At 42.9% G+C, this 22193-nt stretch overlaps 1 protein-coding gene across 1 annotated transcript in view; it reads right to left on the reverse strand.

Moving 5' to 3' along the window:
* LOC306879139 (SH3-containing GRB2-like protein 3-interacting protein 1) overlaps nucleotides 1-18551 on the reverse strand; it is a 137478-nt gene extending 118927 nt beyond the window's left edge. Inside the window, exons 1-3 of the mRNA XM_079431879.1 lie at nucleotides 18446-18551; nucleotides 16718-16808; nucleotides 16046-16186 (exon numbers count right to left, since the gene is read on the reverse strand). The gene's annotated coding sequence lies outside the window, so the exon portion shown is untranslated. The remainder of the gene's footprint in view (nucleotides 1-16045; nucleotides 16187-16717; nucleotides 16809-18445) is intronic.
* Between the last annotated feature and the right edge of the window lie 3642 nt (nucleotides 18552-22193).

A 22193-nucleotide genomic window follows, 5' to 3' on the forward strand; every position in this document is an offset into this window, starting at 1 on the left:
GGCCCTGCGCCTTACTGGCTTGGGCCCTAATTACTATCAATATAATAAAAATGCTTTCATCCATACAACAGAAGTTCATCACTGACTGCCAAGTTGCAAGTATGCTTGGTGAGAGAAGAATTAAAATGTGCATGACAAACTTATCAGCAACCAGTGAGTAAGACCTGTGAAGATATGTTTGCCATGACACTGCTGTTAAATGTAAATAACCAAAAAAGTGACACCAAGCACTAAGGCACTAAGCTATAAGTATAAATAAAAATTCTATGACTGATGCTTACAGGGTTCTCAATAACTGCACGTTTAACAAATCCTATCCCTGTCTTTTCCTACTTTCTATCAATTAAAGGCATCTTTTAAAGCTCCTTATATAATCACAGTAACAGCACTTTTAAATTTTAATACATTTTACTCCAATTTCTATTAGTGCCAAAAACTCTTCCCTCTGTCTCAAAATGTCTCCCCATACAATACTAAAACAATTTAAAAAGGAGCATAAGTACATATGAGAATCTAGCAATGACCTAATAGAAACTGTCCGAGCTCACCACTCAACTCCAACAACTGAGGATGCCCGCTGCGCCACTCCCCCCGCCTGCTTCCCCGGTTCTTATTTACAGCGTGACTCAACGCGAGCCGTGGCTCCCAACACCGGAGACATACAACGGTGAGCATAACCTATGTCGAGCCTTTTTAGTAAAATGCACAATGTTTTTCTCCCTACAACCTCAGACTTTCGCCACAGAGGAGTCCAAGGTGGCGTTAGTTCTCACCCTGCTGTCTGGGAAGGCTGCTTTATGGGGAACGGCGGTGTGGGAGAATCATCATTCCTGCTGTTCCTCGTTCCATGCACTTTCTGAGGAGATGAAGAGAGTCTTCGATCGTGCGGTGGTTGGACGCGAAGCAGCGCGCAGGCTGGCCGATCTCCGTCAGGGTGAAAGATCTGACTTCTCCATCGAGTTCCGAACCCTGGCGGCCGAGTGCAAGTGGAACGAGGAGGCGCAGTGGGACATGTTCCTGCATGGGTTGGCTGACCGGGTCTAGAGCGAGATATTCGTCATTACCAGCTTGGATGGATTGATTGACTTAGCTCTCAGTGTAGATTCACTTTACAACAATCAGTTGTTACCAGTATTTCCTGATTATTCCCCTGTCGAGTCTGGACGTACGGTCAACCAACTGTCCGACGGCGAACCCATGCAGGTTTGTAGAGCTCAGCTTTCTCGGGAGGAGAGAGAACGTCGACGAGCTAGAGGATTATGTTTATACTGTGGTGCGTTGGGGCACTTCCTGGCAGAATGCCCAGTAAAAGCGCAAGCCCGACAGTAGAATTGAGGTTACTGTCGGGTGGAGTATCGTTGAATCAAACCTCTACCACCACGCTCCCCCTGATAAGACTGCAATGGGCGGCCGGAAGACATGACGGTTCGGCTTTGCTGGATTCTGGGGCTGAAGGAAGCCTTATGGACCGTACTCTGGCGCACCGGCTCCATATCCCTACATCTCCACTCCGTCACAAGATCGCTGTCAGTGCACTTAATGGACAATCACTTCCCGACATCACTCACTCCACTATACTATCACGTCAGGTAACCATACAGAGACGATTGAGTTTTTATTGACTGATTCACCTATGACACCAGTGGTACTGGGACATCCTTGGCTCGTCCGACACAACCCTACAGTAAATTGGGGCCAGAGTTCCGTCTCTGCATGAAGCAAGAACTATTATACGTCTTGTCTTATGTCTGCCTGTTCTCCTGTGTCTTGTGTTTCGTTGCAGGATGAGGTGGTGAGTCTGTCAAATGTGCCCGAGGAGTATCTTGACCTGAAGGAGGTGTTCAGTAAGTCCAGGGCTGCTTCTCTTCCTCCCCATCGTCCCTATGACTGTGCCATAGATCTAGTTCCAGGTACGTCTCCGCCTAAGGGCAGGTTATACTCTCTTTCGATTCCTGAAAGGGAGGCCATGGAGAAATATATTTCTGATTCTCTAGCAGCTGGGTTCATTCGCCCTTCTTCTTCTCCTGCGGGGGCAGGATTTTTCTTTGTCGCGAAGAAGGATGGCTCTCTGCGACCTTGTATTGATTACCGGGGCCTGAACAACATCACGGTAAAGAATACTTATCCTTTACCGTTGATGTCTTCTGCATTCGAGAGGTTGCAGGGAGCATCCATCTTCACCAAATTCGATTTACGTAACGCCTATCATTTGGTTCGCATAAGGAAGGGGGATGAGTGGAAAACTACTTTTAATACCCCGAGGGGGCATTTTGAGTATCGGGTTATGTCGTTTGGGTTATCCAACTGTCCCGCAGTTTTCCAAGCACTCGTCAATGACGTGTTGAGAGACATGGTTGATCAGTTCATATACAGTGGGTACGGAAAGTATTCAGACCCCCTTAAATTTTTCACTCTTTGTTATATTGCAGCCATTTGCTAAAATCATTTAAGTTCATTTTTTTTCCTCATTAATGTACACACAGCACCCCATATTGACAGAAAAAACTGAATTGTTGACATTTTTGCAGATTTATTAAAAAAGAAAAACTGAAATATCACATGGTCCTAAGTATTCAGACCCTTTGCTGTGACACTCATATATTTAACTCAGGTGCTGTCCATTTCTTCGGATCATCCTTGAGATGGTTCTACACCTTCATTTGAGTTCAGCTGTGTTTGATTATACTGACTGGACTTGATTAGGAAAGCCACACACCTGTCTATATAAGACCTTACAGCTCACAGTGCATGTCAGAGCAAATGAGAATCATGAGGTCAAAGGAACTGCCTGAAGAGCTCAGAGACAGAATTGTGGCAAGGCACAGATCTGGCCAAGGTTACAAAAAAAATTCTGCTGCACTTAAGGTTCCTAAGAGCACAGTGGCCTCCATAATCCTTAAATGGATGACGTTTGGGACGACCAGAACCCTTCTTAGAGCTGGCCGTCCGGCCAAACTGAGCTATCGGGGGAGAAGAGCCTTGGTGAGAGAGGTAAAGAAGAACCCAAAGATCACTGTGGCTGACCTCCAGAGATGCAGTCGGGAGATGGGAGAAAGTTGTAGAAAGTCAACCATCACTGCAGCCCTCCACCAGTCGGGGCTTTATGGCAGAGTGGCCCGACGGAAACCTCTCCTCAGTGCAAGACACAAAAAAACACCTGAAGGACCACAAGATGGTGAGAAATAAGATTCTCTGGTCTGATGAGACCAAGATAGAACTTTTTGGCCTTAATTCTAAGCGGTATGTGTGGAGAAAACCAGGCACTGCTCATCACCTGTCCAATACAGTCCCAACAGTGAAGCATGGTGGTGGCAGCATCATGCTGTGGGGGTGTTTTTCAGCTGCAGGGACAGGACGACTGGTTGCAATCAAAGGACAGATGAATGCGGCCAAGTACAGGGATATCCTGGACGAAAACCTTCTCCAGAGTGCTCAGGACCTCAGACTGGGCCGAAGGTTTACTTTCCAACAAGACAATGACCCTAAGCACACAGCTAAAATAACGAAGGAGTGGCTTCACAACAACTCCGTGACTGTTCTTGAATGGCCCAGCCAGAGCCCTGACTTAAACCCAATTGAGCATCTCTAAAGAGACCTAAAAAATGGCTGTCCACCAACGTTTACCATCCAACCTGACAGAACTGGAGAGGATCTGCAAGGAGGAATGGCAGAGGATCCCCAAATCCAGGTGTGAAAAACTTGTTGCATCTTTCCCAAAAAGACTCATGGCTGTATTAGATCAAAAGGGTGCTTCTACTAAATATTGAGCAAAGGGTCTGAAAATACGTTTTCACCCTCAGAGCAACGGCCAGATGGAGCGGGCTAACCAGGATCTTGAGAGAGTGTTACGATATTTGGTTGCGCAGAATCCCACTTTCCGATCGCCACCGGTCAAAGCCTCACATATACGTCGTTGGTCAAAAAGTGTGGCTTTCTTCTAAGAACATTCAACTCTGCTCCGTCTGTAATAAACTTTCTCCTAAATTCATTGGCCCGTTTCCTGTCACCAAAGTTCTTAGTCCAGTGGCAGTCTGTCTCAAACTTCCTCCAGTGTACAGGAGAGTTCATCCCCGTGTTTCATGTTTCAAAAATAAAACCCGTATTTTGTTCACCCCTTAATCGTATTCTGGACTCGAGGCGGAGGGGATGCGGATTCCAGTATTTGGTGGACTGGGAAGGTTACGGTCCGGAGGAGAGAAGTTGGGTTCCTGCCAGGGACATTCTGGATCACTCCCTTATTGATGATTACCATCTACGGGTAAGATTGGCTGGGAGCGCCAGGGGGCGCTCCTAGGGGGTGGGGTACTGTCACGGTTCATAGAATCACTGTCTCATCCTTGCTTGTCTGTTGTGGTGTGTGGCGTGAGTGGGTGTATCCTAGCTCGTGATCATGGGCTGATCTGTCCCAGCTGTGGATCATTACTGGGTCTATTTAAGATCAACTCACGCTCCTCTCATTGTCAGATCCTCAGGTATTCTCTGTGTTCCTGTTTCTGCCACTCGATCTGCCTTCTGGTCTCTGCTCTGTCTTCGGAGGATTCTCTGCTGGTCTGGACTGCCCATTGCGTCCCTGCGTCCGGTTCCATCCACACTGTGCACGAGCTCCACCGTTATAGTGACTTTGTTTGTTCTCTCAATAAACTGTTGTTTATCCACAATTGAATCCTTCTCTTGATTATCATAACAGAAACCACACACTTTAAAGCAATATATTTTTCACCTTATTAAAGAATCATTTAAAACTAGTTCAATGACTGCAATAAAATATTTATCTTTCACAACCAACTGATCTTATTAGCGATATATTCATAGGGAAAACTTTTGCGTTCCCTCGAGAAACTTTGCGTTCCCTTGCAAAAATGTTGCATTCTCTCACAAAACCAGTTGAGTTCGGACAAACTCTTCCCGTTTACTTTACAGCTTGCAGTGGTTACAGCTCGTATGTTCACAATGGAGCGGTTAATAGAGTTTTATTTTAAACTTGGACTCAATAAAGTAATACAGTAAGTGGTTAGTTCAAGGCATGGTTTTGGAACATTCTAAAAACGCTTAATGTGGCTTAATGTTTTAAAACAGTGACATTGGAGGACTAAATTCGATAATAATAAATCCTGATAAAAATTATTAGGCTAACATTAATAACCTTATTAATAATATTACTATTAATAAAGCAGAACATGAACGCAACGCCCTGTACGTTAAGTCTTTTCTTCCCCATAGAAAACGCTTAAGGTAGGCTAATGAAAGGTTCACACAGCTCGTATGTTCACAATGGAGCGGGTTCATAAAGTTTTTATTTTGAACTTGGACTCAAGTATAAAGAAATACAGTAAGTGGTTAGTTCAAGGCACGGTTTTGGGACATTATAAAACGCTTAATGTGGCTTAATATATTAAAACAGTGACATTGGAGGACCAAATTCGATAATAATAAATACTAATAAAATTATTAGGCTAATATTAATAACCTTATTTATAATATTACTATTATAGATAAAGAAGAATAGACCAGAATATGAATGCAACAGATTTTGTATTTGTTAAATCACCGTTTTCATTCATAAGCCAGCCTTAAGAGTATTATGGGGGAGAAAAAGCTTACGTGCAGGGCGTTGCGTTCATATTCTGGGCTATTCTGCTTAGTAATATTATTAATAAGGTTATTAATATTAGCCTAATAATTTTATCAGCTTTTATTATTATCGAATTTGGTCCTAAAGTCACTGTTTTAAAACATAAAGCCACATTAAGCGTAGAATGTCCCAATACCGTGCCTTAAACTAAGAATAAACCCAGACAGGGCGATCAGCACCCCGATGGAAGCATAGGAGTATTGCATCATCCTGAAGGAGTTTATTTTGTGATAATGAGCGGCGGACTGAACATTATACTTGCATGATGTCTTGCTGAATAAATAATAAATGGCCATGAAATACTGATATGAGTTAAAATTATTTTATTTAATGAGAAGAAAGTGCCACGAGAGCCATAAGCCTGACTGCTTGCTAGGAACAGCAGTCAAATGTACAGTTTTGAGGTCATTATACCAAAATATTAGACTACAGAATACTGCAATCAACCAATCAATCAGCATCGCATATATTGATATTCTGAATATTTTTGTAATCTTAACTCACATGATTTATTAATAGAGAGAAGGTCATGTGTGTTTACTGTCCCCGAGAGCACAGCTGAGAACGAGACAGTGGAAAAGTTTAACACGCCAGTCTTATAATTTGAATTCTCTAGAGAGGGTCTCAGTTTAGGATCTCTAATAGTCTGGTGTCATTATAATGTGTGTTTGTATACATTTAGTTTTACTCACAGCAGTTAGCGGTTATAGATGAGAACGCAGTAAATGTACTTCTGTACCCCTCCCCAATCTCATTTCCCGCATCTCCGTCACTCCACACCCAAAGTATACTTCCCATAAACTGGGCACACTAACTGCATAGGCTAATTTGTGGTTAAACGAATATTTCATACATAAATGCACTTTTGCTGAAAATGTACTCACCTACAGGCCATCCAAGATGTAGATGAGTTTATTTCTTTATGTGAAGAGATTTTGAGAAATTTAGCAGTACATCATGGATCCTCTGCAGTGAATGGGTGCCGTCAGAATGAGAGTTTAAACAGCTGATAAAAACATCACAAAAGTAATCCACACGACTCCAAAACATCAATTAACAATTTTTAAAATGTAAAGCTGTGTGCTTGTAATAAACAAATCCATCATTAAGGCATTTTAACTTAAAACCATCACTTCTGTCCATATAACAAGTCTATAACCTATAATAACCAATGAAAAGTCCATCCCCTGTTGTCCTCTCACATCAAAATCCACCAATAGCACTGTTTTGGCTGTTTTCGCTTACAAATGGTGCTTGATAGATCGGTGCATATTTCTCTCCTTATTCAGATAAGATAACTTTTCCATGGGGAAAGAAATATTCTGAATAGAGGACTCTCTTAGCGGAAGCAAAAATTAGTTAAAAACATATTAATTTATTACAAACACGCAGCTTTTTCACTTCACATTTGTTGATATCAATTACTTGTGGATTTGTCACGGTTGGTGGTTGTAGAAACGGGAGCGCTCGACAGAGAATAACGAAAGGTACTTTTATTTGCATCAACACACTATAAACCATAATGAACTTAAGAACCGACAAGGATAGGGACAAAACTGAATGCTTATAAAGAAACAGGAAACAAAGGAGCAAACTAGATAATTAATCAAACACAGGTGACAAGACTAAATGATGATTACTAATTAACTAAATAAGAACAGGAACTACCAAATAAGGTCAAAACAGAACTGAAAGGAAAACCGACATGTGACAGATATCGCCCCCCTCCCGGTAGGTGCGTCCCGCACCGTAACAGTAACATCGGGGAGGGGGGGCGGGCGTCCTGGAGGCTGGCATAAGATCAGGACAGGGAGGAGAACAGGGAAGCCTCCAGGGCGGATCAGGGGCCTTGGGAGGCCATGGCAGGACTGGAGATTCGGGAGACCATGGCGGGACTGGAGATTCGGGAGGCCATGGCGGGACTGGAGATTCGGGAGGCCATGGCGGATCAGGGTCCTCGGGCGACCATGGCGGATCAGGATCCTCGGGCGACCATGGTGGATCTGGATCCTCGGGCGGCCATGGCGGGTCGGGGTCCTCGGGAGGCCATGGCGGATCGGGGTCCTCGGGCGGCCTCGGCGGATCGGGATCCTCGGACGGCCATGGCGGATCGGGGTCCTCGGGCGGCCTTGGCGGATCTGGGTCCTCGGGCGGCCTTGGCGGATCTGGGTCCTCGGGCGGCCATGGCGGATCGGGGTCCTCGGGCGGCCTTGGCGGATCTGGGTCCTCGGGCGGCCTTGGTGGATCTGGATCCTTTGTGGCCTTGACCTTTGGCCTGGCCACACAAACTGAGGCTATATGGCCCCCCCCCAAAATTTCTTTGGGAAAGTTCCCCTCAGGCGGCCATATTGGAGGAGAGGGCTCTTGGGGGCGCTCTGGAGGAGCGGGCACTTGAGGGCGCTCTGGAGGAGCGGACTCTTGGAGGCGCACGGGAGGAGCGGACTCTTGGAGGCGCACGGGAGGCGCGGAGCTGGACGGAACCAGCGGAGACGAAGGAGAGCTGGACGGGACCAGCGTAGATGCAGGAGGGCGCTCTTGCAGCGCGGACTCTAGAGGGCGCTCTTGCAGCGCGGACACTTGAGGGCGCTCTTGCAGCGCGGACACTTGAGGGCGCTCTTGCAGCGCGGACACTTGAGGGCGCTCTTGCAGCGCGGACACTTGAGGGCGCACGGGAGGCGCGAAGCTGGATAGAACCAGCGGAGACGAAGGAGAGCTGGATGGGACCAGCGGAGACACAGGAGGGCGCTCTTGCAGCGCGGACACTTGAGGGCGCACGGGAGGCGCGAAGCTGGATAGAACCAGCGGAGACGAAGGAGAGCGGGACGGGACCAGCGAAGACGCAGGAGGGCGCTCTTGCAGCGCGGACACTTGAGGGCGCACGGGAGGCGCGGGGCTGGACGGGACCAGCGGGAACTCAGGTGGGCTGGACGGGACCAGCGGGAACTCAGGTGGGCTGGACGGGACCAGCGGGTACTCAGGTGGGCACTTGCGAGGTGCCGGAATTGGTGGGCTCAGACGAGGAGCAGGCACAGGAAGGCACTGGCGAGGAGCTGGCACTGGAGGGCGCTTGCGAGGAGCATGTACTGGATGGCACTGGCGAGGAGCAGGCACTGGATGGCACTGGCGAGGAGCAGGCACTGGATGGTACTGGCGAGGAGCAGGCACTGGAGGGAATGACATGCCCTCAAACTCAACTAAAATCCCCACCGGCACCTGTTTTTCCCCCCTCGGTGGTTCGGGGGAACCGTTATTGGCGGCGGAATCCCTTTTCTCCGCGGACGGCGCAACGTTCATCGCCCCTCGCGGCGGAATCCTCCTCGCCGCGGGCGGAACATTCATCGCCGTGTACGACGGGATCCTCTTCGTTGCCGACGGCGCAACGTTCATCGCCCCTTGCGGCGGAATCCTCCTCGCCGCGGGAGGAACATTCCTCGCCGTCTCAGGCGGAGCGAATTTCACTTGGGCGGTGGGTAAGGGTGTGCGGCGAATGGCGACCCGTTCTCCCCAAAACGGGTGGCCTGGGTAAGCCACTACAGGCAGCCCAACATCCCACGCAGCACGGGCAGGGGCGAGCCGCGAACGGCGGCGTGAACCCCCGCAAACGACGGGCACAAGCTCCAGCATCCTGAGCGTTGATCTCGTCTAATGCTGTATGCGGTCGGTTCTTCTGTCACGGTTGGTGGTTGTAGAAACGGGAGCGCTCGACAGAGAATAACGAAAGGTACTTTTATTTGCATCAACACACTATAAACCATAATGAACTTAAGAACCGACAAGGATAGGGACAAAACTGAATGCTTATAAAGAAACAGGAAACAAAGGAGCAAACTAGATAATTAATCAAACACAGGTGACAAGACTAAATGATGATTACTAATTAACTAAATAAGAACAGGAACTACCAAATAAGGTCAAAACAGAACTGAAAGGAAAACCGACATGTGACAGGATTATTGCGATATTTTTTATCAGCTGTTTGAACTCTCATTCTGACGGCACCTATTCACTACAGAGGATCCATTGGTGAGCAAGTGATGAATGAGCAAGTGATGAATAAGCAAATGATAATAAGCAAAGTGATAAATGTGTTACAATGTTAAACAAGTAATCAACTACTTGAAAAATATTAGTGTAGTACAACAGTAAAGTATATATTCTTTACATGATTTTTGTGCAATATAAGTGGTATAAGCAAAGACTTTGGCTATGCAAAGATGGTGCACACTGATTACTTATGAATGGGAGAAATTGTAATGCACAATTTCGCAGAATAGTCCCAAGCTAAATAAATGTACAGTGAACTGACACTTTTGGCCAAGCTCTATTTCTAGATTCAAGGAAGAATCACTTCCGCCGTATGACCCTCTGATGGACCCCACATTGGTTAGGTCAATCGCGGCGGTCAGATCTCATGAGATTGTAGCGCTAGAAGAAGAGATATCCGGCAGAACCACAAGAGAACCTGTATGTAGGGCACTCCTACACACTAAAAATCTGCATTGACACATGAAAGAGAAACGATTGCGCCTGCTTTCCTCCTTGAGGCAGTGTGGCAAAGTATAGGAGCTTTAAAGAAACACACATAGATGCTGCAGAGACTATGCTTGTAGGTAATCTGCCTCATTTAGAGCCAGTTAACTAGCATGTGATAGAACATAATGAAAAAAAAAGTTACATGTGCTGAGACACGATGAAGAGATTAAAATGAGTTTCCTTTTTTTTCTTACCAAGAACTGTACGAGTATACGAGGCTTCAACCCACTCAAAGACTGAATCATCTAACCTGAAACACAGCTCACCAAGAATATTCCAGCATCTTTCATTGTGCTTTTCCATCCGGCAAGGCTAAATAGTAATAATTTTCTCTGCTGACCTAGTCAGTTCAAATATGAACTTGCCCAAACAACATCAACCAACTGACCGACCAACCAACCAACTTTTTACCTGTATGTGTGATAAATATATATTTAGATTTTTTTTTTTAAAGATTTTATTTGGTTGTATCAAATTATCTGTTTGATTTCGGAATAATAGCTTGAGAATAAAATAGTTGTGCAAAATAATTTGCTGATTTTGGCTCATTCTAACTGAACCTTTCTAAAGTATCCCAAGTTAATCACTGTAATTTCATCATCCATGTTAGACACAATTGTCCAACACAATAAAGGCAGCCATATAGAATATTACATATTTTACTTTCTCCAGCATTTCTGCTGTAGTTATGACAAAACCGCTTGTTTTTGATCTTTTCTATTATCAGAAAATGAGTGCGTCAATCTATGAATTTACCACAGTTCATTTTGTGATTCCAGAAGTTTCCAAAACTGTATGTTGAATAAAATAATTACAACTTAAGTAAACATCTTGATTTTTTCTGTGTTTTTTGTATTTGTGTTATATATAGTGCATGCATAATTATTTGTTATTAAGTTGATATTCTGGTCATAGTTTTTTTCCCAAGCACATTTTACCAGTTCCAAACCACAGTCTTAATAACTACTATTAATTTTGTATTTAATCATTTATAAGCGACAAATAATTGTTAACGAGGGCTGGAAGTGAAAAATGCCGCGTACTCAGGTGTGCATAATTATTAAGCAGGTTTACTTTTACAGCGAAATGCTCATTGGCTCAGCAGGGTCACAATAAAGAACAGGTGGAGAAGAAAAGATGTTAAGGGATGGATGGATATTGCTAAATAATTTTAATCATCCTGTTGTGTACCAGTTGGAAGTTTGCTGAGGGCCTCTAGCAGGCCTCTAATCGTTGAACTTAAATTTAGAGTACACTGAGGTACAATAAATCCAATATTCCATTCTATTAATGTACTGTATGTGTGTGTGTAAACTAGAGGTCTTCTCAGGTCCTAAAATCCGTACCCGACCCGAATCACTTCTTACCCGAACCCGACGCGCATAAAATTTTTTTTTTTTTAAAGGGGTCATATGATGCTTTTTTAAAGATCATCATTTGTGTATTTGGTGTAACAGAGTATGTTGACATGCTTTAATGTTCAAAAAACGCATTATTTTTCAAATACTCTACTTTATTGTAGTTCCTCTATGCCCCGCCTCTCTCAAACGCTTCATTTTCTACAAAGTCCCTCCTTCCGACAAGAGCAGTCTGCTCTGATTGGCCAGCTGGCACAGTGCATTGTGATTGGCCGAACACAACAAGCACTCGTCAGAAATGTAATGCCCCTTTCCATAATCACTAGCTTCAGTTTTCAAAATAAAAGTAAAGACAGTTAATAATGTCCTTAGTTTTACCATCAGTTCAAGCCCGAAAGGGAACAGTCACGTGACAGACACAGTGATGAAGCTCGTCTGTATTTGCACACAAGCCGCGATTAAGACAGCTGACGTGCTGTGATGTGACCCTGTCTCTCTCTCACACACGCACGTGCACACACACACACACACGACGCGCAAAACTCCGCATTTGAACAGTCAATAGCAAATACTTAAACTAATAACAAAACTATACTTATAGTCGCTGATTCAGAAGCGCCAGATTGTCATAGCAAAATCAGAATTACCTCCTCTCCTAGGTTCACGAAACGGTCGTCCATAAAATGCGTTGTGATAACATCTGGGTTGTGCTGTTCTGTTGTAAGTAATCTTGATTACTAAATGCATCTACTTTCGGAAGGCCAAATAAAGTGCTTTTGCTTTGGCATAGAAACACACAGCGTCTCCATCTCATGGCTGCATCAACACTACTGGTTACTTACTGAAACCACAACTTCTTTCTTTGCGTTCACATTTTGGTGGCATTACACAAATATTTCCACATCGTGACGTAGACATGTGGGGGTGTTTTTGAATGAGCCGTTTTAGGGGGGCGTGGCAGAGTCTTAACTTTGATAAAGAATATCTCTTTGGTTTTGAGACTTTAGTCTTTGCAACTTCAGGGATCTTATCTATGCACAACCAGCTTGTCCGACCCAATCCGACCACATTTATTTTCGTACCTGACTGGACCCGAATGTAAATGGCATTGACGTGTGCACAGCCTGCAGCCCCGCATCGGTCTGGAAAAATCCCGGGGTCCTGCTGACTGATTTGGCCGCTGCTCCATTACTTTCATTCAGTTTATTTACTTATTTATTAGCCTGTTACTTTATATTTTTGCCTGCCTGATGGATACATGTTATTTCTGAGTTTGGCTTTCAATTGTAACCAGTGGATTTGAAATATAAACATGATAGTTTTATAACAATTAAATCGATAGGTTAATAAATCATGGATTTGCAATGTTTTGTCTCATCTGTGGTGAAGGGCTTCTGCACACAAAAAGGAAAAGCCTTGATTTTCCTGATGGATCTCATATCTATAAGATGGATTTCTGAGGTTACGAACTCATGTTCCTTTTTTATGTGCGTTTCTCAAAAATGAACTTAACACAAGTAGGCTACGCATCCGGGAAAGTTTAAAAGAATTCGGGTCTAATCGGATCCACTTGGGAAAAGCACATTTATTTTAATTACCCGAGACCCGAGGCTGCTAATACCGAACCCGACCTCTGTCTGAGGCACTCAAAGAAGTTTTGAACCCGAACCCACTCGGGTCGGACCTCTGGTTTTTGGATCCAAGTGGATCCGTGAAGACCTCTAGTATACCCACAACTGTTTTAAATGTCCCACACAAGGGCCTCTCCTGTTGACCTCCCTCACCTCATTCTGGGATGAACCTTTTCTAAGATGAACTGGGGAGCCATTTATCAAATATATTTTCCTTGCTCTTCCAAACTTTGCTTTTGTAGAAATACAAGGAGCCATTAAACCTTGAGAATCAAGGTCACAGGACACTGCCAAACGCTCATTGCGATAGAGTGCTGATTTATGGGACGTGAAAGGAGTCAGGCAAATGCCAGCTGCTGCAACTATTGCTGAGCCATGACTGAGTTAACAGAGGTTGCGATGGCGGTATGACAAGTATGACGTACGTAACGGTTTGGTTTCGGTTACAGCCACCTTGCAACATCATGTCACTCTGTCGTGCCAAGTTGAAATGAGAACAAGCAAAAACGTCTGCCCAACGGCAGCATCACTGTTTCAATTACAGTGGGTTTGAATCACTGTCACTTGCATAATCTGCTTAATTAATAGCACAGCTGTTGCTAGGCATTCAGACATCTCAAATGAAACATGGTTTGTTTCCAAACTGTGTCATGTATTTGTGCTGTGTGGCTGCAAGCTTTCGGAAAAGGATCTGATAGTTCCCCTCGCTCTTCGACGGAGATGAGTGTCCCCCATTCCCCGCCTTTCTTATGACAACTTTTTGCAATTCCGATTTCACTTTAATGTGGACTTTTGCAAGGCTGTGTCACAAATTTTAACCAGCTGTTAGATTTCCTCAGGTAAGTGTGAGTAAATATGGTACTGACTTCAAATGGATCCTCGTGAACTGGGAGCCATGAACGGCATAAGCAGCCAAAAAAAAAAAAGTGTCAGCAAAACACTGAGACTTTTTTTCTATAGTTAAAAACAGGAATCATGCTTTACCATCATTTTAAACTATTATAAATCTCATTAAAACTATTGAAAAAAAACTAAAAATTGTAAAATTACTTAATAGAGCAAAACGTTAAAATCAACTGCCAAAATTATTATTTGATCAAAAACAAATGACTGGTTAGCTGCATGTGTACAAGGATTCTGAACTTTTAATTTCGCTCCAGCATAAACAGAAAAAAAATGTATTTGGGGGAAATAGAAATCTATCTGATTTTCTTCATATATTGAATATGTGAGAAAACATAAAAAAAAGAAAATCTGTCCACTTCCACTAATTTTCTTTATATAAATGAATCTGTGAGAAAACATGAAAAAAGAATTCTGTCTGCATGTCCATTGATTTTCTTTATAAATGAATCTGTGATAAAACTTGAAAAAAATTGCGGCATTGCTTAATTCACAAAATAAATAAATTTAAATAAATTAATAAATTAATGTTTTTTTTTTATTTTGCAGAAAATTTAAATAGCTTTTAAATAGCTTAATCAGGGTAGTACAATTTTTTTTTACAAAAAAATAAAATAAACTAAATGTGTCTTTTATGGTCCCTCTATTTATGGATGATAAACATCAGATTCTGCAAGAGTTGTGTAAATTAATCAATTAAACACTATACCTTTGTACCTTGTTGTTTCAAATAAAAGTCCCTCAGACAGGGTGTTTACCAAAATATAAACTGCATTGGATGGTTTCTTTGTAAAAAAATTACACCGTGAATACTTAGGTTGGATTCATGGAGTGTTTCTCTTTTCCAAACATTTAACATTAAAAACAAGAAGCATTACAAGAAACATTGCTGGTTAGTTAGTTAAAGAGTCTTGAATGCAAAAAGTGGACAGTCTGACTCTGTAATGTCACAGAAAGCCTGTCTTGGCAAGTTACTAGGTCATATTTTGTGTCTGGTCTTGGGCAAACGCTACCCTATATTGGATACATGTAACCTGAGCTGAGTGTGTGCAGTGGGTCACGTACTGTACTGCAGATCTCAAGGAGGTGTTGCAAACAGTAGTTCCCGCAAACACTAGCCCATTCAACTTAAGCTGTCATCACGCCCTTCAGTCTTTACAATGCATTATTAAAATAGAAAGACTCTCATGAAAATAATACACTTTATCTGACAAGCTACCAAACACGGCATGTTTTCCACAACGTTAACAGAAATGCAAACCTCTGAGGATTTCATAGCCAGCACAAGTCCTTACTTGTTACAGTCTATCTTACTGCAGCTGGCTACGCTGGTTCCTCTTAGTGAGAAGACATGCCTGCTTTTAAAAATCTGAGAATGAGCATACAGTAGTTTTGAAAATACTTGGTTGGTTTGGATTAAAGGGACTGTGTATTAATTATGCCCTCTGTGTTGAAAACGTTTGGATTCTTCTGGTGCTGTGACATGATTTTAAAGGGATAGTTCACCCAATAATGAAAATGATGTCATTGTTTACTCACCCTCATGTTGTTCCAAAACTGTATGAGTTTCTTTCTTCTGTTGAGCACAAATAAATTAATGCTTGTAACCAAAAAATTGACTTCCATAGTAGTTTTTTTCCATACTATGGAAGCCAATGGCTACCGACAATTGTTTGGTTACCAACATTATTCAAAATATCTTATTTTGTGCTCAACAGATGAAAGAAACTCATACAGGTTTGAAATAACTTGAATAATTTGAGAAAATGATGGAAGAATTTTGGGAGAAAAATTGAAAAGAGTCAGTGATGAAAATTAGCAGATTTTGCCATCATTCATTGGCCATCATTTAGCTATTGTCCATTAGGTTTGTCTTGAGAATCTTTTAGGCCTCCAGGTTAAAATGTAGAGGGATCTTAGCTACTGACAAACTCCAAAACAAAGTAAGCAACAATAAATTACCTTGGGTAATAGATCAGACTATTTACCATGACTTTCTTGAAATCTGAGGTCCTAGGATCAAAGGAAACATGTTGTGGTTGCCATGAGGTAAACCTTCATGTAACAGAGAATAAACCGACTGATCCAGCACAACTGCATTAATTCCCCTCTTCACCTGCTGTTATCACCTATGTAGACAAAAACACAACTGTTAATCCCGTTTTAAAAGGCGATGTACAAAACATGCTTAACATATTTTTGCACACTAGCATAAAGGGTGTAGAACTGCAAAATTCTAACCATAAATCCCTAAATACTCCAACTTCCCCATAATTAGCCTTACACATCTCAAATCTGTCATGAGTCCGGGCCCGGCAGTTCTTCCCTTCTCCACCAGAGGTCCCCATCTCCCTTCCTCCCAGACTCCACTCCTCTAAACTACACACAGCTGTCACAAACCACACACACCTGCCGCATCATTCACCTGACACTCAGCATTACACCCGCAGCTGTTCCCCAATGCCACAGACTATATAGTCTCCCCTCTCCCACCACTCTGCCTGGTTGCATTAATTGTTATTTGTAAATGTGTTGTAGTTGTTGTGTTTCGCTCTGGTCTGGGATACATGCACTGTGTTGCCGTCTCGTATCCCAGTCCTTTTCTGCTTTGTTTTTTGCCGCATTGGCTTTTTGTTTTTTTTAATTACAGAGCGCCTTACCTGCATTTGGACCCTGACCTCGTCTTTCCACGGCGCTCCTCTTAGTGTTCCGTGACAAAATCCACATCCATCTTCACCCCTAATACAATGACTGTCAAATATAAACACATGGCTTCTTCAACACAGTACTGAAGGACAGTCTCTTAACCTAACCTAAAAAGTTATGAATAGCCTAACCACACTAAATTATCTTGGGTTTATGCTTTAACGAGAAAAAAAACTTCCAATGGACGGGGTACGAAAAATAAAGCTAAAATCATATATTATCTAAAATTACATACTAGCTCATGATAGTTTTGCTTCTAAAAAAAGTAAATATCTTGTTTTAAGCATGTTTATGTTGGTTATTGTACAGAATAACAATGCAACCATACAAGAAATAGGCCATTGATACTTTTGTTGTTCGGTAAAGTTGGCAAGATATTCACAGATTCGACTTTTCCGGATCATTAACTCACGAGCAAAACGTTTTTACTACACAAATGACACCTCTTTTCTTTCGCAGTGATGTAGAAAACGAGCTAAAAGCGTGTTTTCCTCAAAACAAGCTTTTCTCCACTCTGTACAAAATACATTGATCTCAATGCGCTGGCGTCTGAGAGACAAGTCCGAAGGGATCGTCTGCAAAGGGCAAAAGGCGAAAAATGTTACTAATAAAATACTCAAAAACTTCACAGTAACACACTGTAGTGTCACCAAATTGAGTTCACACATCACTGCTCTCCTGCTGGTTATACTACAACACTTATTTTTGAAAATAATTGCTTTTGGATGATTTTTATTTATTTATTTTATATTCAATAACATCACCGTTATTGGACACAATAGATCATTTTACTGTTGTAATTTTATTGTTAATTTTACTGTAACACACTGTACTTTCACCAAATTCAGTTCACACATCACTGCTATCCAGCTGATTATACTACTCATTTTGAAAATAATTGTTTTTATATACTAAGTGGTGTATAATTATAAAAGTATAATCAGCTGGAGAGCAGTGATGTGTGAACTGAATTTGGTGAAAGTACAGAGTTTTAAAAAATCATAAAAATGGTCCAAAAGCAATTATTTTCTAAATAAATGTTGTAGTATAATCAGCAGGAGAGCAGTGATGTGTGAACTGAATCTGGTGTAAGTACAGTGTGTTACAGTAAAATTATTAACTATTATGTCCAATAACAGTGACGTTACTGAATATAAAATAAATCATAAAAATATGCCAAAACAATTATTTTAAAAATGCATATTGTAGTATAACCAGCAGGAGAGCAGTGATGTGTGAACTGAATTTGGTGAAAGTACAGTGTGTTACTGTGAAGTTATTGAGTATTTTATTAGTAACATTTTTCGCGTTTTGCACTTTGCAGACGGTCCCTTCGGACTTGTCTCTCAGACGCCAGCGCATTGAGATCAATGTATTTTGTACAGAGTGGAGGAAAGCTTGTTTTGAGGAAAACACGCTTTTAGCTCGTTTTCTACATCACTGCGAAAGAAAAGAGGTGTCATTTGTGTAGTAAAAACGTTTTGCTCGTGAGTTATTGATCCGGAAAAGTCGAATCTGTGAATATCTTGCCAACTTTACCGAACTTGATTTTGCAGTGTATCACGAAAGCTGACATGATTTATTTGACATCGCGTTGTCGAAATAGAATAGGAAATAAAACATCGTCACATTAAATGAAAACAGAACCACCTCCCATAACTCAGCAAATGAATCCACATTACCACATTTCCTCGGATTCCTGCTTCGCGCACTGTTTCAAAAACACCCTCCGCCTTTGTGACTGCGGTCAGGCCAGCCTCCACTTTGAAAAACACGGTCATTCTAGCCGCCACGTTATTTTGTGCTGCGCGCATATACTAGGCGTTGCGGTAATATCTTGTAAAAACTCAGATCAAAGGAAAAGCGATCTCTGGCATTCATTCAGCCAGTTTCTCTGTCAATGAATGAATTAACGAATTAATAAATAAATAAAAATAATGAGTTTAAAAAGGTCTGATATAAATAAATAAATAGACCAATTAATGTGAAAAAAAACAGTCTTATGAGAAATAACAAAAAAAAAAAAACTCCCTGTTTCCACACACCATTTCTAATTCAGATTAATAGTCCACTACCCCAGGGTGTCACTCAACCAGTTTCAAGAGGATCTGATGTTGCATTATAAAATAAAAGCCCTCCAAATCTCATATGCTACCTGTTGTGCCTGTGATTTTGGATAACTCTAAACAGGAAACTCCCTGTTTCCACAGACCAGTTTCAATTCAGATTAATAGTCCACTACCCTAGGGTGGCACTCAACCAGTTTCAAGACGATCTGATGTTGCATTAATAAATAAACACCCTCCAAAAACTCATATATGACCAATTTTGTCTTTAAATTCAGATCTAAAAAGGAAATATATATATATATATATATATATATATATATATATATATATATATATATATATATATATAAACATTTTTTAACTAATTTGAAAAAGCATGTTTTTTCATTGTGCATTCCAATTAATCTCAAACAAACTACAGTTGGGTTATTTTTTAGGTAAAAAAATATATATAACTAACAAATACAGCTAACTGCCACAATCAAACTTGATAACATAATAAAAAAAGTATCAAATGAATTCAATCGAAAAATATATAAATAATTTGTAAGAAATAATTTTCACAGTATTTTTAAGTGCCCACGATAACAATATTGTGAATGTTCATTCTCGTTATATATTACATTAGTGAATACTGGCACATGTTGAGTGGAAACAGGGAGTTTACTTTTTAATCTGAATTGTCAGACAAAAATGCATTTTTCTGAGTTTTTGGAGGGATTACGTGTGCAATCCATCTGATATGAAAGTGGTCTGTGGAAACAGGGACTTTAATTTCTGTTGCAACCTGAACCAATAGACAAAACAGCATATTCGTTTTATTTTGAAATGGCACATCAGTTATAACGTTTGGAGTTCGCCCTGGGGTGGTGAACTATTAAGTTGAATTGAAACTGGTCTGTGGAAACAGGGAGTTTCCTTTTTAGAGCTATCTGAATTTAAAGACAAAACTGGTCACATATGAGTTTTTGGAGAGCTTTTATTTTGTAATACAACATCAGATCGTCTTTAAACTGGTTGAGTGACACCCTGGGGTAGTGTACTATTAATCTGAATTGAAACTGGTCTGTGGAAATAGGGAGTTTCCTTTTTAGAGCTGAATTTAAAGACAAAACTGGTCATATATGAGTTTTTGGAGGGCGTTTATTTTGTAATGCAACATCAGATCGTCTTGAAACTGGTTGAGTGACACCCTGGGGTAGTGGACTGTTAATCTGAATTGAAACTGGTCTTTGGAAACAGGGAGTTTCCTTTTTAGAGTTATCCAAAATCACAGGCAGAACAAGTAGAATATGAGATTTGGAGGGTTGTTATTATGTCATGCAACATCAGATTGTCTTAAAACTGGTTGAGTGCCACCCTGGGGTAGTGGACTATTAATCTGAATTGAAACTGGTCTGTGGAAACAGGGAGTTTCCTTTTTAGAGTTATCCAAAATCACAGGCAGAACAGGTAGAATATGAGTTCCTCTTCAGGAACTCGAGCTGCGTCAGGAGACGCTTTGGGGAACGCCTACAGCGTAACCGGCTCTGAATACCAATGAATCTGTCCAATGGATGGGAGGGACGTCACGGGCGAGGTGACGTAATGACCAGCTGGTATAAAAGCACGTGCGGTGAAACCGGCGTCAGCTTTCTGTCATTCAGCTAAGCGCTTTGTGTCTTGTAAGTCTTTTTTACTGTTGTTTGTCCGTTTTGCAAGGTCATATCAAAAAGGCTTTGTAAAACTATGCATGGGAGAGGTGAGGTGCAAACGTTATTTGTGTAAGGAGGATACGCACAGCTTGTGTGTGCTTTGCTTGGGAGCGAGGCACACGGAGGCAGCCCTCGAGGGGGCTGACTGTCCGCACTGCGAGGGTTTTCCTCTGCGTGTGCTTCGCTCCCGAAAGGCCCTCTTCTCTGGAGAGGGTTCTTTCATTGGCGTTCCCTGCGGCGCGGGTCCCGCTTCCGCTGAGGCGGAGCGGAGACGGCGCTCGTAGGGCGCTCGTAGGGTTCGCAACGGGATCTAGCAGAGGGATCGGAGACGAGCGAATCTCCATCCTCACCTGCTGGATCCCGCGAGCGCAATACGAGCTGTGTGTTCCTCGCTGCAAACGTTTTTTGTGTGCGGGAGATACACACAGCTTGTGTGTGTTTGGCGCTCCCCGCGGCGCTGCCCCGCTTCCGCTGAGGCGGAGCGAGGACGGCGCTTGTGGAGTTCGCATCGGGATCTGATGGAGGGATCGGAGACGAGTGTGTCTCTATCTCCATCCTCACCTGTCAGATCCCTTGACCGCTCCTCGAGTTCGGAAGCCCGCCTTGCGGTTACTTCCCCCGGGCAGCGGCATCGGCGTTTCTCGTATCTTCCTCCGAGGAGGTTGACATGGGAAGCGTCGAGCATGTTGCACCTACTCTGTCACCCCAATATGAGGAGCTTGTGGAGTGTCTTGTCGAACCGCAGAGAGGGTTATACGAGCGTTTTCTGCAGTTTAAGACTCACCTCCACATCGGAGCCTGCCTTTTTTTCCCCGACCTCCACACGACCACCAAGCAGGCGAAGAGGTCTTCGGCCAAGAAGCCCTGATGTGAGTGGGATCAGGGTTTATGAGGGTAGTCCCCGCTGGGGTAGAGCGACAATCGCTGCAGCACACAGCGATCGTCGCCCCTCAGCGCCCTCAGGAGATCGTTCTGCCAACCCTGCCACCTATGGTGCTTCAGGGCGCAGCGGTCTCCAGTGAGCGCATATCTTAGTCTCTTCCGCCCGGTATCGTAGCGGAGCTGAGATGCTCGCCACCCCTTCGGGGGTCTCTGGTGCAGCTAGTTCGGCAGTTCCCTGCCGGTGTGCCGTTCCAGGGACTAGCCGCTCCATTTACACCAGAGGTCAGTCTCGAGACTACTGCCAAATGTGTCTCGATGGGTCCTGCGCACTGTAGAGAGAGGCTACAGAATCCAGTTCGATTCTCGTCCACCTCAATTCAACGGGGTGAATTCCACATTAGTGGGCCCCGAGCAGGCTCTGGTAATGGAACAAGAGGTAGATACTCTCTTAAGGAAGGAAGCCATCGAGGTCCTCCTTACGAAGAGAGTCTGGGTTCTACAGCCGGTACTTCATAGTTCCAAGGAGGATGGAGGATTTTAGATCTGCATCAATTGAACCGCTCAGTCTGCAAGACTGAAGTTCAAGATGCTCAGGTAAGTATCTCAGATCAAGTCCGAGGACTGGTTTGACACGTAGATCTAAAAGACGCATACTTCCATGTCTCCATCCTTCCCACTCACAGGAAGTTCCTGAGGTTTGCTTTCAGGGGCAAAATTTACCAATATCAGGTACTTCCCTTCGGCCTAGCACTCTCACCTAAAGGTGTTGGGGTTAAGACTGAACC

Source organism: Barbus barbus (assembly GCF_936440315.1).
Source record: "Barbus barbus genome assembly, chromosome: 13".
In the NCBI taxonomy this organism is placed as follows: domain Eukaryota; kingdom Metazoa; phylum Chordata; class Actinopteri; order Cypriniformes; family Cyprinidae; genus Barbus; species Barbus barbus.